Below are 19498 nucleotides of genomic sequence, written 5' to 3'. Positions count from 1 at the left end.
ACCAAGATACACCCATGCTTCCTTTCTAGCAAAGATTCTTATTCTCTTCTTTTCCCTTTCCTCTACTGGCTTCAAGGCTAACTGAAAGATTTCCCCAGTCTCCCAGGAACCATTGTTTTTATTGGTACATGTGTATAATTGGACCATGTTTTCCTCTCCCCAGCAAGCCTTTTAGGGCATCTCCATATTGTTTATATCTTTCTGGTGGAGATGATGGCATATTCAGGAGGACCAGTACCACTGGTATGAGGGTTGCTCATCCACTGTTGGTATCCACCTGATTCACCCAACTCTTAACCTGTGGCTCCAAGAAGCTGTAGTGTGTATAGCAGCCACACCCTGGGAAACCATCTCAGCAGATAGGCTAAACCATGTTGAGGGTAACTGGCAGGTCTTGAACCCATTGGCAAGTTACAGGGATGTCTACCCCAAGTCTTTCCATGGTGAAATGGGTGGATGATGCAATTTGTTCCAAAGGTTTGTGAAGGTGCCTGAAGCAGGCTCTGTGGAGTGCTTAGAGCTTGGTCAGACATCAAAGATTCCAAGGTTACCCACTACATCCTGGGCAATCACCAGGCATCTTGACTTTTGTCCTGCCACTGGATTTTGATGACTCAGGAAGAGAGGGTGAGGCAGACTGTGCAACTCTACCTAGCTTAAATCCAGTTCACAGGGAGGTTTTTGAAAATGAAGGACAAAAACAAAACTGGAATAGAACTTTTCAGACAGCATTTATTAAACACTTGCTAAATGCAAGTCTCTTAGCTAATAAACATTTATTAAGTATTTACTATATACTGAGTAGTTTTGCCAAGCTTAGCTGGGGATATAAAAAAAGGGCAAAAGATAGTTCTTGCCCTCAAGGGGCTTATAATCTGATGGGGAAGATAGCACAAAAATGGAAACTGATCAGGGAGGAGGGAGGAAGGTACTACCCATGTTGATAGATAGCATGAGGAGTGCAGCGAAATGGGAAATGAAGATATGGCTGACTTGGGTGGCATCCTCAAATGGAGGTTCTGAGAGGAACTCTTTGCCTTCTTATCAGAGGGCCCCCTGGGGCAGAGGGCACTCAAGGTGAGTTCCAGGGCTGAAGTGATCTTTCAGAATGAAGAAGATCCTGAGGCATGATGGAAATGTCCAGCGGAGTACTGCTAGGAGGGAAATGAAAATCATTGTGCCTAGAATTTCATTCATTTGTTCAATGGGCATTGATTAAGGGTGCCAGGGACTGTGCTAGGCACTGAGGGTACAAATATAAAATGAGACAGTTCTTGCCCTCAAGAAATTTACATTTTACTTAAGTGATACACCAAGGTGTATACAGGTTACACAGAAAATAAATGCATAGTGATTTAGGGAAAGGCTTCATCAACTTGATTTGCACTTTAGCTGAGTCTGAAGAGACCCGTGTGTTCCAAGAAGCAAAGGTGAGGGAGAACATTCCAGGCAAAAATATGGAGACAGAAGGTAGAATGTTGTGCATATGGAACCACAAGTAATCTGATTTGGCTAAGGCATAGTATGTGTGTGTGAATGGGGGGGGGGCAGTAAAGTGGATTCAACCAGGAAAGAAACCTTATTATCAGATTTTGAAATCCTTTAAATGTCAAATACAGGAGTTTTTGTTTTGTCCTAAGGGCAGTTGAGAGCCATCAAAACTTCTTGTGCAGGTTAGTAAATGGTTAGATCTGTATTTTGGGAGAATCATTTTAGCGTTTTATGGAATATCAGCTGAAAAGGGAGCAAAAGTGCAGGTAATTAAACCAAATAGGAGGTTATTGCACTAGTTCAGATGGGGTTGGTTGTGGTGTGAGTAGACAGGAAGTGTCAGTGGAGGAGATATTGAGGAGGTAGAATCAATAAGATTTGGTAACTGATTGGATATGGGGGAGAGGTGAGAGAGCAAAGACTTAATAATGACTCCTTGGTTCTGAATGTGGGTGACTGGGAGAAAAGGTTGGGTATCAGTAGGCTGACTACAAGCTCCTTGGTGAACCAGTCAGGGAGGCCAACAGACTAACTCATCCAGAGATGATCCAGGCCATGGGATCTTGTATGCCAATGGCCAGGTGGCCAGGATTCCTGAGGTCTGGTCTTCCTAAGGCCCAGGCTGGATGTGTGTTTTGGGGACTTCTTATGACTCCCCACAATCTTGGCTTGCTTTTAATGCAGCCTGAAAGTGTTCATAAAATGAATATCTATGACAAATCACTTCCTGATATGTTGGTTGCTAATCTCTGGTGCCAAGGTATCCAAATATTAATCTGTTTATTTTCAAAACGACATCTAAACGTTGGAATTTAATTGGAGAATAATTGTCTTCAATCTGTCAGTTCCTCAAGCAAGTAGGCTTTGGGCCCTTAGCACAAAATGGATGGTGTGCTGGGCCCTGAGGGCATGCAGAAAGAAGGCCTGCTCTCCAGGCTCTCTCAATACAGTCTAGCTGTAGGAGGCAAAGCTCTTACATGGACAGTTCAAAAAACAGGACAGTTGAAGACAGGACAAATTTAAGACTTTTTAATCAATCAATTAATAGATGTTGGTCAAATACCTATTATGTTCCAATCACTAGAGCTATTAAGAAAAATGAGATAATCCGTGCCCTGAATTAGTTAACATTCTCCTGGGGAGTTGGGGTGGTGGTGGTGGAGAATGTACACATGAAATGTAGACCTATACATATCTACACATATATGTGTATAAAAGAGCTACAAAATGAATCCAAGGCGATGGGAAGGGAGAGGCATTAGCTGCTGAAGGTAGTGGGGGCATCATTAAAAAGCTTGTACCAGAAGTAGTGCTTGAGCTAAGCTTTGGAGGAAACTAGGACCTCTAAAGAGCAAGGGTGAGGAGGCAAAGGGGACCACCAGGGCAAAAGCTCCAAGGAGGGAAAAGGAGAGGCCTTGTATAAGGAATGGTGGGAAGGCCATTTTGACCCTTGGTTGTTGTTTCCCCTGATAGAACATAAGCTTCTCAAAGGTGGAGATTGTTTCATATTTGTCCAAGTCATGCTGTCTGACCCTCTCCATCTTACTTTTCAGTGTCTTCTTCTTTCTCTTGGAATGTGCGCTCTTTGAGGACAGGGACTATCTTGCTAGCTTGTGTTTGTATCCTTGGTCATTAGTATAGAACAAGTACAAAAGAAATCATCTATCATCTACCTATCTACCTAATCTGTTTTTTCTGATTATTTGACTATCCTTTTATCTGTCTATCTATCTATCATCTATCCATCTATCTATCTGTCATCTATCCATCCAGTCATCCAATTTATCCATCTCATCTATCTACCTTTCAATCTTTTTATTTTTCTGATTATATATCTTTCTATCCACTTATCTATCATCCATCCATACTTCTATCCATCCATCCATCCATCCATCCATCCATCCATCCGTCTATCCATCTACCTTTCAGTCTCTGTCAATGTCTATTTTTCTGATTATCTGTCTATCTACTTATCTGTCATTTATCCATCCATTCAGTCTTTCCATTGATGTAATCTCTCTACCTAGCCACCCATCTACCTTTCAATTAACTAATCAATCTATCATCTGCCTTTCTATCTATGTATCTATCTATCCAATTTATCTAGATATCTTCTGTATTTTTAACACCTTGAACAGTGTCTAGAATATAACACTACCACCAGAGATTGATTACAAACTATCAAAACTAGAATGAATCCCAGAACACAGACTTTTAGAAAATTGAATGCTAGATTTGGAAATCACTTTAGAATGAAGAATGTTATCACTGGAGGGAACCATAGGGCATAGAATATCAGCACCAAACAGAGCTTAGAAGAGGTCTTCTCTGGGTCATTCCCTTCTCATTTTGCAAATGAGAAAAACAAGCCCATAGGGCAAAAGCAGTTTGTCAAGGGTGGCAGAGCCCCAGGGCATCTGAAGCCAGGTCCTCTTCCTTACAACACATGCTCCAGAGAAAGGGAGACTCACAAGGGCTGGAGTAGTAGAGGAAGACTTCCTAGAGGAGATGAGCCTTTTTTGGAGAATTGGTAGAATTCCCTAGGTGAACATTGTGACTAGAAGTGTGAAGGGATACTTCCTGTAAATGAGGGAACTGGAATGTTGGAGAGGAGAGGGACTTTGGATGAGATTGGTAGGGTGGGGGAAAGTCCAGTGTTTGGAGACATGAGGTTGATAACCAGAAGGATGCAGCAAGGTGGTGAGTGGATAGGTAGCCAGGTCTGGAGTCAGAGAGATCAGAGTTCAAATCTGGTCTCAGACATCTGCAAGCCGTATGACCCTAGTGAAGTCATTTCATTTCTGTTTATCTTGGTTTTTCCATATGTAAAAAGCAGCACCTAGCTCCCAGGGTTGTTGTACAAATCAAATGAGGTAAAATTGTAATGTGCTTAGCACAGAGTGATTGTAACATAAATGTTAGTTATCGTTTTCAGCATTAATAACCCTCACAATCACATTCTACCCTATAAGGTCCCTTCTAGTACTAACATTCAATGTCCTAAAGGTCTTTGTTCTGGGATCCTTTTCAGCTGCCCTTCCACCACCTGCAACGTGTATCCCTCAGAGTCTGATGATCTGTGTGATCACTCCTGTGTTTGTGCCTGTCAGAATGCCCAGAAATCCATGGAGTCTGTGAACCTGTTCTTTTTATAAACAGAGGCTACTGTTGTGTTTGATTGATGAGGTTGACATAACCTCCACATCCTGCTTTATTCTTGGGTGTTTCAGCTGTCCTCTACAGTACTGGCAGTGCAGGAGATGGCCTGATTGACTTCTAGTTACCAACGTTGGACCAACAGGACACAGAAGCCAATGAGGCTACACAAAGGAAGACATTGACTTGAGATTTTTTCCTCCTTGTCTTTGGGATGGGCTGGACAGGTTTGACCAAATGCTTGTACGTAGCTCCAGTGTGTGGCTGGCTACAACAGGTGATTTGAGGCATGAGAAAATCCCTCTATGGGAGAAAAAAATGATCACAATTCTCTTATCCAGAAGCCTTTGTCTGATAAACCTTTCCAAATTGTAATAAAGCTGAAAATATAGAAAATCAGCTCTCAGCCGCTTCAGCTACTCAGAAGCTTTAAAAATGTTTTATTAATAGCTTGTTTTGACATTGCCCCTATTTCTCTCAGTCTCTTACCTTCTCCCCTCTCAGAAGGCCAGAAGCTTTCTTTTTATGCCCCAAATGCCTAAGAACTCATATTTTTTACTCATTGGGGGATGCCTCAGATGCTCATTCAGAATCCATTGATTCTTACTTTACACTCAATTCTAACAGTCATGGTCATTGTTATTTCCTTGCCCATAGCAGTTAAATAGCAGCACATTAGAAGGGTGAGACCACTTCCAGGCCTGTTAAAGATGAACAGACAGTAGGAAGAAGGGATGGCAGCTGACAGCGAGAGAAGAATAAAAAATAAAAAATATGAATAAATGTGAATAAAAAATAAAAATAATAAATATGAATAAAAATATGAGAATAATAGAAAAGAATAAAAAATCAGGAAATAAATAAAAAGCAGAAACAAGAACTCAGAAAGTTTTATATGCTTTGGCCTTTTAATGTAGCCTTGAAGGTGTTGCCTAATAATTGATGTTTATATTGGTAACCCCCCAAGTGAACCAAAAGATCAAATTATGTTCAGAATCCTTTTTTTTACGAAAAGGTAGGAAATGTTCTTTTAAAATTTTGTTTCCATTCCTGGGTCGAGTACAAAAGTGATTTGGCCTTTAAAAAGGTAAGCTTCAGTTATTTGGCAAGTTCATCTGTGTGGAACGGTTCATTCCCTCATGATACAGATAAGTGACAGATCATCTTGCATAGAATTAGTGTGCTTTCATTTGGTGCAGGTTGAGGAAGAGTGGAAAGAAAGAAAGGCATATTATGGGATAGTAAGAAAAGGCCACAGGACCAGAGACAGCTGGAAGATATCTTAGAGGCCCACTGACACCAACCCCATCATTTTACAGATGAAGAGACTGAGAATGACTAGCCCAGGGTCACACAACTTGCAAAGTGTCTGAAGTAGGATTTGAACTCATGCCTTCCTGACTCTAAGACAGGACAGGGTAAGGGCTACGGGCTTCCTCTTTCTTTTCCCCTTAGTCCTGGAAGGCTTCCTAGATCAGCTTCATTGTTGCTTGAAAGAGGACCTTCCCTCCCCCATGGGCCCAGATAGGTGCCTTCCTGGAGTCTCTCCAGTGTCTGGCTCATGTGACCTGTTCCCATTTGCCTTTTCCGTTCCCTGGGCCTGGCTAAGTTTATAAAATAACTCTGAATCCCTTTTTCCCTGCTCTCATTGTTCGTGGTGTACAAGTCCTGAATTACAGTAAGTTCTTAGAACAAAAGAAGTTCCAGGTAATGGAGGATGAAGTCATCTAGTTGATAGGATCAGAGACATTATTTGAACAGTAGCTGAATTAAATGAGAAGGAAATTGGGGGAGCTGAGAATTACCCCATCGAGCCCTGTTGTCCTTGGCAGGGGCAAATATTTTGCCAAGGAGTAAGCCTGCGACTTATGGTAGTCACACTCGGCTGGCTCCCATCCTCCACGAGCTACCCTTTCCTGGTGCTTCAGAACCAAAGGGGAAGACGTGGAGACAGTGCTTGAGAAGAAGAGCACATTGACCACTTTGTCCAGAGTGGCTAAGAATTCCGATCCGTCCCTGTTCAGAGGGAGGCCTGGAGACGTGTGGCAGATTGCAGATGATTCTGGGTGTGAGTCTGGGGCTGTACCTTACTGAATGAGAGGGCTGGGGAGCTCACTCCTAGATTTCCTTCTGAGGTATGAGTGTGTGGGTGGTGTGGTGGCCTGACCTCCAGAGGAGATGGGTTTGCAGGGAAGTGTCCTCCACATTGGCTTGCCTGGGTCAGCATGCCCAGTGGATTGTTGTGATCTGGGCATTGTGTTCCTTGTTGTGCCTGAGGGATCAAGGGAGAAATGTCTGACTCTTTTTACTTGTGGGTAGGTCCGTGGTCAGTTTCACTTTGAAGGGAGCGCCGAATTGGATTTCTTAGAGAGAGTGGCCTTGTTCAGACATATCCTTAAAAGACTAGAGAAGCCACAACAGCAGGGCTGGGGGCTGGGTCTTAGACTATAGAACAGGTTTTGGATTCTGAATCTCAGAATGATCCGTTGAGAGGGGGCTTTAGTGATCATCTTGTCCAAGTCCCACATGTTATAGATAAGGAAACTGAGACTCAGACAGGAAAGGAGACTTACCCAGTGTCACACTGTGACTTATTGCCCCACATTTGAAGTATGAGGACCTGATTTTGAATATCAGCCTTTTCCCTCCCTCTGTGTTTCTTCACAGGAAAAATGAAGAGATCGAAGATTTTGCCTCCTAATCTATTCTCTTCCAGGCTCAGATCTCTTGACTAGCACCAGCATAGTGCTTGACACATCCTAGACTCTTAATAAAATGCAGCTTAATTGATTGAATGATAGTGAATTGAATACTATTTAAACTAGAGGCATCCGCTGCCTCATTGGCCTTGAAGCAATGTCTCTCAGTGAGTTTGCTCCTGATGGTGGTTGGGAGAAGTGAAGGAATGAGATAAATAAAACTCAGTATTTGCTGCTAGGATTTTTATTTCATGACTGTTGCCTTTAGTTCAGTTATCTGATGCATTGGATAGGATGCCGGGCTTGGGATCAGAAGATTTCTCATATTTACTAGCTAGACAACCTTGGACAAGTCCCTTAATCTTAGGTAGCCAAGCCATACAGTGGATAGAGTGATGGCTGTGGAACTGGGGAGATTTGAGTTCAAATCCAGCCTCAGACATTTACTAGGGGTGTGACTCTGGGCAAGTTACATTACCTCTATCTGTCTCAGTTTCCTCATCTATAAGGTGGAGAAAATAATGGCACCTACCTCTTAGGGTTATTGTGTGGGTAAAATGAAATAAAATGCTTTTCAAATCTTAAAGTACTGTGTAAAGGCTAGCTATTATGATTAATAACTTCTTTGTGCCTCGGTTTCCTCACATGTAAAATGTGAGCTAAGCAGAGCTCCACCGTCATTAGCCTTGCCTCAGAAGAGACTCAAGAAGATAATGCATGGCAAAGACTTTGCCAGTGGGATGGTTATGGGTCAGTGTCTTTTGTGATTGTTATTCTATCTAGGGCAGGCTGGTAAGTTCCATGATGCTCTCTGATCACTGTGCTGCTCAGCTGTGGCCTGAGGCTCCCTTGGCCCTCTCTCCTGTTGGCTAGGTGATTTCTTCTTCAAGCTCTGCTTATGGGATTTATGGATTCAGTGGTTTTTGACAGTTGTTTTTAATTGGCAGAAATTGCTATCCGAGCAAGAGTGACTTGCCTGATGATTCAGTGTCTGGATTCTCCTCTTTTTGGCCAGGTGAGGGAGTGTGACTTTTTTCTCCCACCTGATTTTGTGACCTTTAAATTCTCCTGAGGGCCTGTGAGTGAGAGAACATGCTGGATTCTTAGAATCTTTGCCATTTGTTTGGGAAGGAAGTTTGAGCACAATTCAAGGCTTTGGGGATTCAGGTCCCCTGAAAAATATAGGTCTTTAGAGATAACATGGAATAGTGCAAAGAGTATTAGGCATGTGAGAGATCTGGCTTTGAATCTTAGCACCCACATTTGTTAGCTGTATGGCCATGGACAATCACTCCTCTCACAGCCTCAGTTTACTCATCTGTGAAATAGGGATGACTGCAATACTTACTTCACAGGGGTGTTGTGAAGGTCAATTGAGCTATTGGAATAAGTGGCCAGAGACTTAGAATTGAGGAGTCCTGGGTTCAAATCCCTGCCTCTGACATCTACTTTCTTCATCAAGTTGGACAAGTGCCTTAATTAATCTGAGCTTTGTTTTCCTGATCTGTTAAGTAAAGGGATTAGACTAAGTGGTTCTAAGGTCCCTTTCATCTTTAAATTTTATACAGTCTCCTATGTAGAAGAAAATAGCACTTTAATGTTTGAAAAACTTTCCATATATTTTCTTACTTAATCTTTGCAACAACCTTTTAAGAGAGGTGCTTTTATTAGTCTCATTTTACAGATAAGGAAACTGAGAGTGAGAGCAGTTTGGTGATTTCTCCAAGGTCACACAGCTAATAAGCATCTGAGATGGTCTGATTTCAGATCTAAGTCCAACACTATTATATCACTCTGAGCCTCAGTTTACATGTCTGTAATAAGAATGATCATGGTACCTACCTCATAGGGGTGATGTGTGAGGTTCACATGAGCTTTGGTATCTAATGGAGGCCATGGGGAATGATAACCAGAGAGTTGGAATCAGGAAAACTTCAAATCCCTGCCTCTGACATCTCCTGTGTGAGGAGGATGGGCAAGTTCTTTAATCTCTTTGAGACTCAGTTTCCTCATCTGTAAAATAAAGGGGCTGCACTAACTGGTCTCTGAGGTCCCTTCCAACTTTAAATCTAGGTTCCTATAAACACTCTGCCAACTTTAAATGCCAGCTAAGTTTTTTGATGGTTGGAAGGTTTCATTTTTGTGTTTTATTCCCAGCCCTTACTGAGCTCCTGGCATGTATTAGGTGCTTAATAAATGCTTGTTTACTTAGTTATTATGTTAATGCTAGGGATGACTACATGACTAGATGGTTCATCAAGTGTCACAACAGCTCGAGGAGGAAAGAAGAGTATTCCAACCCCTATCTTACAGGTGAGGAAGCAGAGCCTCAGTGCTGAGGTCATTGCCATTGGCCACACATTGGCAGGACTGGAGGAACTTGGGTTTCCTGAATTATAAATCTATTGAGCTTTGCTTATTATACTGAACCTCTGTTTTCAAATCACTGTGCAAGCTGTCTGAGTGAGGAGAAGCAGACAATGATCACTGCCATTTAGCTCTGTTCCTGAACTCAGAGTAAAGAAATGGACTCATCTTGGTTCCTTTGTGATTAGGAGACTCAGTCTTCTGAGTGTGCCCCATGAGAGCAGTTTCATCATAGCACACTGCATTTGGAGTCAGAGCATCCGGGTTCCAATCCTGGCTCTTCCCCTCACTACCTGTGGAACTCTGGGCAATTTGATTAACCTTGATCCTCAGTTTCCTCATCAGTAAAATAAGAAGGTTGGAGTAAATGACCTCAAAGGTCCCTTTCAGCTTGAAATCTATGCTCCTCCAAATCCTAGTACTACCTGGATTATTCCCTTGACCACTGGAGACAATGATCCCTAATGTTTCTTTCACCTCTAATTTTATGATCCTTATAATCAAAAACCACATGGAGTTGAGACAGGAAGCATGTTTACCCCTGAAATTATCACCCCTCAGAAATAGTTCTGTTCAACTGGCCTGGGAACTAACTGGGGGAAGCTTCGGTCAGGAACTCTGTCTTGTGGGAGGAAGGGGACTTGGATCCCTTGAGAATCATGTCTAGAATTCAATAGACTGCTTTCTTTTCCCACCATCTTGGAACAACCCTTGCCTTTTGTTTCGTTTACCTGTTGTCAGAGATTAAGTATAAATAAACGTAGCCATAATTCCTCCCAGGGGAGGGATTACCCCTTGCCTTTATATAATTCCTCCCAGCCCCTCCCCCATGTTTTTGTCTGGAATTTGCTGACAGTAGTTGACATTTAAGAAGCATTGAGATATTCTGAACAGAAAGTTGGCCCAGGAGTTAAGACGACCAGGATTCTAATCTTCCCTCTGATCCTTACTGCCTATAGGGAGCTCTCCATGTCGATAGAAACCCTCCAAGCCTCTGAGTTGCAGAAAAAGCTGTCATCTTAATTATTAGGGGGAATTCCTCACTGGGAGCTCCCTATACAGACGAAACCATAGATCTGGGGAGAAAAATAAGCCATTGCCATTGCCATTTATTCAAAAGACTTAAGGCAGTTTTGCGCTATTAAAACTTACAACTACCCTAAGAAATTTGGGATACCCAGTATAGTGCTTTGAAGTTTGTGAAATATTGTATGTAAATATTCATTTGAGCCTCTTAATAACTCCCTGAATAACTCCCCTCTTAATAACTCCTTCAGCTACCTGAAGCATTATTATTCTAATTTTTCAAATGAGGAAACTGAGATTTATAAAGTGACTTCTCAGGATCACTTAACTACTGTTAGGAGTGGGATTTGAATTCATATCTTGCTGACTCCAAACCTGGCAGCACTCCATCCACTAGGCTATGCTCTTCCTTTAGAGACTGCATCTGGTGGGACTGCTTATTCTACTGTATCCTGTCTTGTGTCAAGGGAGAATGTGTTGCTTTCTTCATGTTCTGCTCTGACCCTGTAGCAGCCACAGTCTCCTCCAGAGGAATCCTCTGAAGGGTTGAGGTAGTGGACATAGTGGGTTCAGCCTTCCTATTCTGAACCAGATTGAATTCCATCCCATTCCTGTCTCTTGGAGACCTCTTTCTTTTAGGACCATAGCTAATGCAGAAAGTGAAAGTTGAGTGGGACTTGAAGGAAGTCTAGTAGTTTTAACAAAGTCTATTCATGACCTTGCCTATAATCCCATGATCACTTGCCTTTGGTTTTAGCTTCTATAAATTGGAAAGAGTTCATAGATATTAGAAATGGAAGGGGTCCTAGTCTGACCCCTACTTTTTCACAGAAGAACTTGAGACACGAGGGGAACTGATTTCCCTAAGGTCACATACAGTGAGATTTTGGGAGAGTCAGGACCAGAATCTGAACCTCCTGCTCTGCCACTCCAGGGCTCTCTCCTCTTTTACTGAGCTGCCTCACATCATGAGCATTCTCCCTGTCCTCCTTGTGACTCATTGGTGCACCAGTCCCAGATCTCGGCTTGTGAATGTGAACCTCAGTATGTGTCTTTGTGGTCAAGTGCACTCCCTGCTGCAGACATATATCACTTTTCTGGTTTCTGTCTTCTAGAGAAGCCCTGGCACCTTCACCTGTTAAGATCCTCTTGTTTTGGTCATTGGGCTCCTTATTCAAACACTTCCCTGTTACCTACTGGGGTGTTAATTAGAAACCAGTTTTCCCACTATACTTGGTGCTCATGAGCCAAGGATTGATCTCCACCCCTCTCCTCCCTACCAGTCTTTCTCCTGTCTTATCTTTCCTTTCTATTGACAAATGTGCCTTCCTGCCCTGGCCCATTTCTACGTCTTCCAGAATGGGTAACAGAGGAGAGTACTCAGGCAAGGCCCAGTGATTACCTGGCAAGTTGGGCAAAGATGTGATTGGGGAGGTGGTCTTGTGAGGCAAGGGCATTTCAGAGACCTAGGTTCCAGTTCTAGAATCTTCTTTACCTACCTGTGTGACTTTAGACAAGTCACTTAAACTCTCTGGGCCTCAAATCCTTCCCTTTATAGTTGGGCTAATTGGTCCCTAAGTTCTCTTCCAGGTCTAGGTGGTATGAGACAGCATACAACAAGGGCCTGGATGACTGGAATTGGTAGGAATTCCTGAGAAGGGAATTGATTTAAGAGGTAGTTTTGACCTTCCAGTAATTTGGAGGCTACTCTATTCCAAGTTATAGGCTTGGCCCACCTTTGACCATTCTTCCTGAATTCAAACATGGCCTCAGACATTTACTAGCTGTGTGACCCTGAGCAAATCACTTAGCCCATTTTGCCTCAGTTTCTTCATCTGTAAAAGGAGCTAGAGAAGGAGATGGTAAACCATTCCAGTATCTTTGCCACAAAACCCCAAATGGGGTCATGAAGCGTGGGACATGACTGAACAACAAAAGATATCACATAACCTTTCAGGGTCCCAGACATCCCTCTAAGATTTACTAGGCATTTACTTACCTGTGAAGGAGGTTCTCATATTAGGATCTCCCCACACTGATAAAATAAAAGGTGAAGACCTTCACTGATGCCTCTCCCTAACCCTCTCACCCCCCAATCATAAGGCATCTCACTAGCTACTTTATCCAGTTGGTGGGCCAGGTGAGAGGTGGGGTATATCTCTCAAGGTCACATAGTTCGGAGATGTCTGAGGCTAAATTTGAATCTAGGTCCTCTTGACTCCAAGTCTGGTGCTGTATCCACTATCACCGCCACTACCATGCCCTGCTTCTCCTTCTGTGTCAGAGAGACTCTGATGGCCAAAGATTCCAAATCCATGCCTGGATCCCATGGCAATATATGCCATTTTAAACTCTAAACTCTTAGGGGACAGAGACTATATGGTGATTAAAATTTTTTTTCTTGCATTTCCAGAGGAGGGAAGACTGTTTCCCTGGATTAAGAATACTGCTGGATTAAGGCAGTACTGCTCAGTTGAACTGGACCATTCTTTACTGATATGAACTTAAAAACTTGGTAAAGTCAGTACCACATTGGGCCTCAGTTTCTCATCTGTAAAATGACTAGAAGATCACAATGATCTCTCTCAGCCCAGAATTCTTTGATTTTGTGATTTTTGTGACTCAGAGTTAGGAGGTGTAAGATTTGAGTCCCGCTTAGCCAAGTGACCTTGTATGCCTTCTCAGCTCTCTGGGCCTCAGTTTCCTCAACCATCAGAAGAGAATAATAGGATCTTTTGGATCTACCTCAAATGAATTATGAGCATCAGGTGGATGTGAAAGAGATTTTGCCATTGGGGGAGAATGCTGAACTTGGAATTAGGGAGATGTGGGTTCACATCCTTGTTTCTGCCACTTAGTTGTGTGATGAGCACAGATCAGTTATCCTTTCTAAACTTCTGTAAATGTGGGGGCTGTATTCCAGGGCCTGTAAGGTCCCTACTACCTCTAAATCTATGATTGTATGAAACTCAAGGGGGTGGTGGTGTATTATTTATTTATTTGTATGTATGGATCCAAGGAAGTCCCAGTATGGAAACTCCCTCCAGCAATGGAGGCCAGCAACTCCTCTGTAACTTACTATTTTAGAAAGTTGCCTGAGAGAGAGGTTGCATGACTTGCCCAGAGATACTCAACCTGTACGTGTCAGAGGCAGGACCTGAACCAAGAACTTCCTAACTTTAAGACCAGTGTTCTAGACACTACTGCTGCATACTGCTTTTTTTAAAGTTAGAATTCCTGTTATTAGTAGGGAGGTACTTATTGATTCCTGCCCTCTAGGAGCTGAGGTTTAATATTCATATTAAATATTCAGAGTAGATACTTATCAATGACCAGGATAATAACTCATTTCAATTTTTCAAAACAATCTTGTGATATATCGTGTAAATGTTATCTCCACTTTACAGATGAGGAAACTGACAGTCAAGGAAGTCAAGTGATTTTCCCCATGGTCACACAACTTAGTAATAACACTACTCTTACTAAGACTCCTACCAATAATATTGACTCTCTTGGTCAGTAATCTACATAACATTAAACATAAGTCAATAATTGTAGAACAATGACTTGCTCCAGAACTGGTTCTATGTGAATTCCATCAAACAAGATGAGAAGAATGAGATTAAAAATTATAATACTATTTACTCATGTACGAAGTGCCTGAAAGTTTGCTTAACATGTATTATCTTATCCCCACAATTGTGTGAGGTCGGTACTATTATTACTATTCTAATTTTCCACATGAGGAAACTGATCCCAAGAAAGATTAAGTTATGTTCCCATGAGCACACAGCTCATATCAGAACCAAGACTCAGATTCAGGCTTTCTGATGCCAAGGCCAATGCTTTCTCTTTCACATCATACCACACCACCTTTCATATATCTATAATGGTCACCATTAAAGATTAATTTTTTCACTTGGTTTTGAGATGTGATGTGTTTATGTGTGTGTATGTGTGAGTGTGTATGAGTATATATGTATGCATGCATACATATTTGTGTGTATTGGGTACACACGTATATAAGGCATGTATGTGCATATGTGTGTCTGTCTTGACATAGCAGGCAGTTATATAAACACAGAGAACGTATTAAAGCTTTTGAGGAGAACCTCGGAGACAGAACTAGTTCAGCAGACTTTTTTTTCCTGCTGGTGATCTGATGTTTGGGCAGAAAGAAGCCCAAGTTCCCCTCCTGCTCTGAATCTGTGATCCTGGCCAAATGCTGGGGTTTGCTCCATGGAAAGGTTATTTTCAGTGCCTTTTTTGCTAGATGGTTTGCAAATGAATACTCCCAATTCTGGAGAACAAAGTAGACTAAACTAGAATGCTGAGGCTGGAAGGATATTTGAATTTTAAGACCAAACCCCTCATTTTCCACAGAGGTTGCATGACTTCACCAAGGTCACACTGCTTGTAAGTAGCAGAGTTGAGATCCAAACCCTGGTCTTCTGACGTCAAAATTTACCCTCTTCTTGCCCTTATATTTTTCACTGCACTTTCAATCTCTCATTTCCATCTTTGTCACATTCTGCCTTTTAGAAATTCAGTTCGATTCAATAAGCTACTGTATCGATATTTAGATACTTCTGGTATTTCCTGATTCAGTTACAAGGTTCTTGAAGCCATGGTCTAAGACTCATTGTTTTCTTTATTCCCAGGTTCTAGCACAGTGTAGGTCTGTACACTGGCTACATTGTACATCTACTTATAATATGAATTGAATTAATGCAAATAAACTCTTGTGGGTGTGAGTCTGCTTAGCTGTAAGCAGAGATCCTGAGTTCTGATCTTCTGGTTTGGTTCCCCTTTGATCTTGGACAAATCATATGAACTCTCTAAGGCCTCAGTTTCCTTATGTGTGAAATGAGACAATCTCAGACTAAAGTAGTCTCTGAGGTTCCTTTCAGCCCTAGGTCTGCCTCTTCTAGGATGCTGGCTTTTGTAACTGATTTTGGAGAAGTGAAGGCAGTCTTCCAAGACATGTGTGTTTGACTCTTCCATAAAAGAAAAACTTCCCTTGGATTGGGGTTGACAACTCAGTGCCTTGAAAAAGGGGAACCTGATCCTGTTCTCCAGATGTCAGAAAGATCCTAGTGTGCTGAGATATCAGTAATACTCTGCCAGTAGAATGAGTGCTGTGTGCTCTCCTGGAGCCTGGGGAGGAGGAAGAGGTAAAAAAGAAAGAAGACCTGCTACTTTTTGACCACAGAGGCAGGGACTGCCTCCTGACCAAGTCTCTGTGTAAATAAAACTATCTGGGGGAGGAGCCAAGATGACAGAGTACAAAGACACACATATGCTAGCTCCTAACCCACAGCCCATAAAATACCCGTAAAGAAGAACTTCCAACAAATTCTGGAGCAGCAGAAGCCACAGAACAATGGAGTGGAGGAGATTTCTGTTCCAGAGAGACCTGAAAAACTGACATGAAAGGTCCATCAAGCACCGGACCCAGAGCAGAGCCCAGCCCTGCCCTGGCTGCACAGCACTGAGGGGAGCAGATCCAAGCAGGCTTCAGGGACAGAATCTCCAGTGGCCGCACAGGTCCCTCCACCCACAGGCGCCAAAGGTCAGTGAGAAGGTCTTTTTGGCTGGCCGAGAAGGGAGTGGGGTGTCTCCATAACTCAGGGCCCCTCGGGAGGCAGCAGCGGAGGCAGCAGCAGACAAGGGCTCCTAAAGCAGGCAGGAGCTCGGATCCATTGTTGAAGGTCTCTGCATAAACCCCCTGAGGGAACTGAGCCCCGTGTGGCAGCCTTGCCCCTTCCTGAGCAGCTGAACTTAATCTCACACTGAATAGTAGCCCCACCTCACCGAAGCCCTAAGGCTGGAAAGCAGCATTTGAATCCTAGACCCCAAGTGCTGGCTGGGTGGATCTGGAGGTGAGGTAGGTGTGGAGAGGAAACTCAGAAGTCAAGTAACTAGCTGGGAAAATGCCCAGAAAAGGGGGAAAAAATATAAGACCATAGAAAGTTACTTTCTTGGTGAACAGATATCTCCTCCCATCCTTTCAGATGAGGAAGAACAATGCTTACCATCAGGGAAAGACATAGAAGTCAAGGCTTTTGTATCCCAAACATCCAAAATAAATATTCCATGGGCTCAGGCCATGGAAGAGCTCAAAAAGGATTTTGAAAATCAAGTTAGAGAGGTGGAGGTAAATAGAACTATCTGCTACATAAAACCTTTTCTTGTTGCCCCATCTTCTAGTATGCTTTCCTCTCTCTCCCACATTTACCTTGTATAGACTTTGTATACATTTATTTATGTACCTGTTGTAGTTTCCAGTGGACTGTGAACTCCTTGAGTGCAGGACTATTTCATTTTTGTATTTTTTAGCCCTAGAACCTGGCACAGTGCCTCATACATGGTATGTGCTTCAAAAATGCATGTTGATTGAATATATTTGTGGTGCTCTAACTCTCTAGTCACTTACCTTGTCTTGTCAATTCTACTTACATCATTTTATATCCATTCCTTTTTTCCCAACATGGCAACCACCACCTTTCCTTTAGACTATTGCGTCTGTAGTCTCTATTTTCCATTCTGTCCTCCACACATCCACCAAGATAATCTTCCTAAAGTTACCTCTGTGTCACTGATTCTTCTACTAACAAAAATTCCTTCAGTCTTCCTGTTGCTTCTAGGTTAAAATACAACTTCCTCAGACTGGCATTCAAAGGCCTTGACTATTTGGTTCGTTCGAAAATTATTTCATACTGTATATATTGCAGCAAAATGGAGTTAAATTTAATTTCCTGAACTTAATATGCCATCTCCCACTTCTGAGCCTTTGAATGGGCTTTTCTCCAGACACTTATAGTGTCTCCTTATCTCTTGGGATTCTAAGCTTCGCTCAAGGCTCCCAGTCCATGTTTCCTAATCCTTCAGTCTATGAGTGCTTTCTCCTGTCAAGTGATCTCCTAGTACATGCTTATCATTTTTTTTTTTTTTTACATCTTGTATTATTCCAGTAGATTAAGGCCCTTGAGGGGAGGGACAGGTTTTTGTTCTATCTTTGTGTAGTCTGCTCAAGCCCGGTGCTTTGTACATAGATGGCATTTAATAAGTGCTCATTGGATTAGATGGCTACTTTTGAAGAACTTTAGCCTCTCCTAAAGAAGAAAAGAATTCCAGCCTTCCTTAACTAATAATTAGAGCGCTCCAACATAACTTTGAATTCTCTGGATTGGGGAGGGAAGATGCCATCTAGAAGGAGATACCAGTACAGAAGATGCCGTGATCTAATGGATTTTGAGTTGTAACTAGTTAACTTTGTACCTGAGGCAAAACTATAAAATCGCACTTTCCTTCCTACCCTCAATCCTGATGGCATGCTGTATATCTGATATATTTTCCTGTGCCCTGTGGTGTTGTGTGCCCAGGGCAAATGCCTCAGTTGCTTAGCCTAATTTGGTCCCAGGTAGACATACCAAGATGGAGAAAATTCAGGAAATTTTTTGGTTGAACTCTTTTTTTTTTTGTCAGTGAATTGATAACTGCTGAGATTATAATATGTGTACCTGTATATATGTCTGTGCGTGTGTATGATGAAAGCATTTAATATGAAATTCTATGAAATTCTGCTGAATGGCAAACTTATCTAATTAAAAAAATAAATGGATACCTTTTGTTTTTTACTTCAGTTATTTGGGATATTACTCCCATCTGTCTTGAGCCCTCTATTGTCGAAAAGAAAAGGATAAGTCAGAGCAGTTGTCACACAGTCACTGTCAGACTATATGTAGCAGTCCACACTTATAGTTTCCCACCTCTCTCCTGAAAGGAGAATGGCATGTTTTATCATCTGCTGTTCAGGACCCAATTGGTTATTACAATGACTGAGAGTTTTGGCTTCCTCTTGGTGTTTTATTTTGTTTTAATATTTATTTATTTTTAGTTTTCAACATTCATTTCCACAAAACGTTGAGTTCCAAATTTTCTCCCCATCTCTCCCCTCCCCCCATATCAAAACGCTATGCATTCTGATTACCCCTTCCCCCAATCTGCCCTCCCTTCTATCACATCCCTCCCTTCCCTAATCCCCATCTTCTCTCGTCTTGTAGGGCAAGATAAGTTTCTATACTCCATTACCTGTACTTCTTATTTTCCAGTTGTATGCAAAAACAATTCTCAACATTCGTTCCTAAAACTTTGAGTTCCAACTTCTCTCCCTTCCTCTCTCCCCACCCATCTCCACTGAGAAGGCAAGCAATTCATTATAGGGTATATATGTGCAGTTTTGCAAAAGACTTTCCTAACAGTCATGTTGTGTAAGACTAACTATATTTCCCTCCATCCTATCCTGCCTCCATTTATTCTATTTTCTCTTTTGACCTTCTCCCTCCCCTGAATTGTTTACTTCTAATTGCTCCCTCTTCCCATCTGCCCTCCCTTCCATCATCTCCCCCACCCACTTATCCCCTTCTCCCCTATTTCCACAGTAGTGTAGTGTAAGATAGATTTTCATACTAAATTGAGTGTGTATGTCATTCCTTCCTGAAACCAGATATGATGAGAGTAAGCTTCACTTTTCCCCTCTCACCACCCCCCTTTTCCCCTGCATTGAAAAAGCTTTTTTCTTGCCTCTTTTATGAGAGATAATTTGCCCCATTCTATTTCTCCCTTTCTCCTCCTAATAGATTCCTCTCTCACTCCTTAATTTTATTTTTTTAGATATCATCCCTTCTTATTCAACTCACCCTGTGCTGTGTGTGTGTGTGTGTGTGTGTGTGTGTGTGTATAATCCCTCCAACTAC

The 19498-nt window shown here is 42.2% G+C and overlaps 1 protein-coding gene across 6 annotated transcripts in view; it reads left to right on the top strand.

The window, feature by feature from the left end:
- Window positions 1-19498, top strand: part of ATP2B2 (ATPase plasma membrane Ca2+ transporting 2) — a 666717-nt gene that overhangs the window by 266209 nt on the left and 381010 nt on the right. Inside the window, exon 1 of one of the 6 annotated variants that reach the window (XM_072598495.1) lies at window positions 6285-6715. The exons of 2 other annotated variants lie outside the window; for them this stretch is intronic. The gene's annotated coding sequence lies outside the window, so the exon portion shown is untranslated. Of the gene's footprint in view, window positions 1-6284; window positions 6783-19498 lie in introns of those variants that run through there. 3 more of the 6 variants (XM_072598489.1, XM_072598493.1, XM_072598494.1) reach the window with 3 other exon arrangements.

Source organism: Notamacropus eugenii, chromosome 3 (assembly GCF_028372415.1).
Source record: "Notamacropus eugenii isolate mMacEug1 chromosome 3, mMacEug1.pri_v2, whole genome shotgun sequence".
NCBI lineage: Eukaryota > Metazoa > Chordata > Mammalia > Diprotodontia > Macropodidae > Notamacropus > Notamacropus eugenii.
Note: the sequence above shows the minus strand (reverse complement) of the source record. Positions and strands in the feature narration are given on the sequence as shown.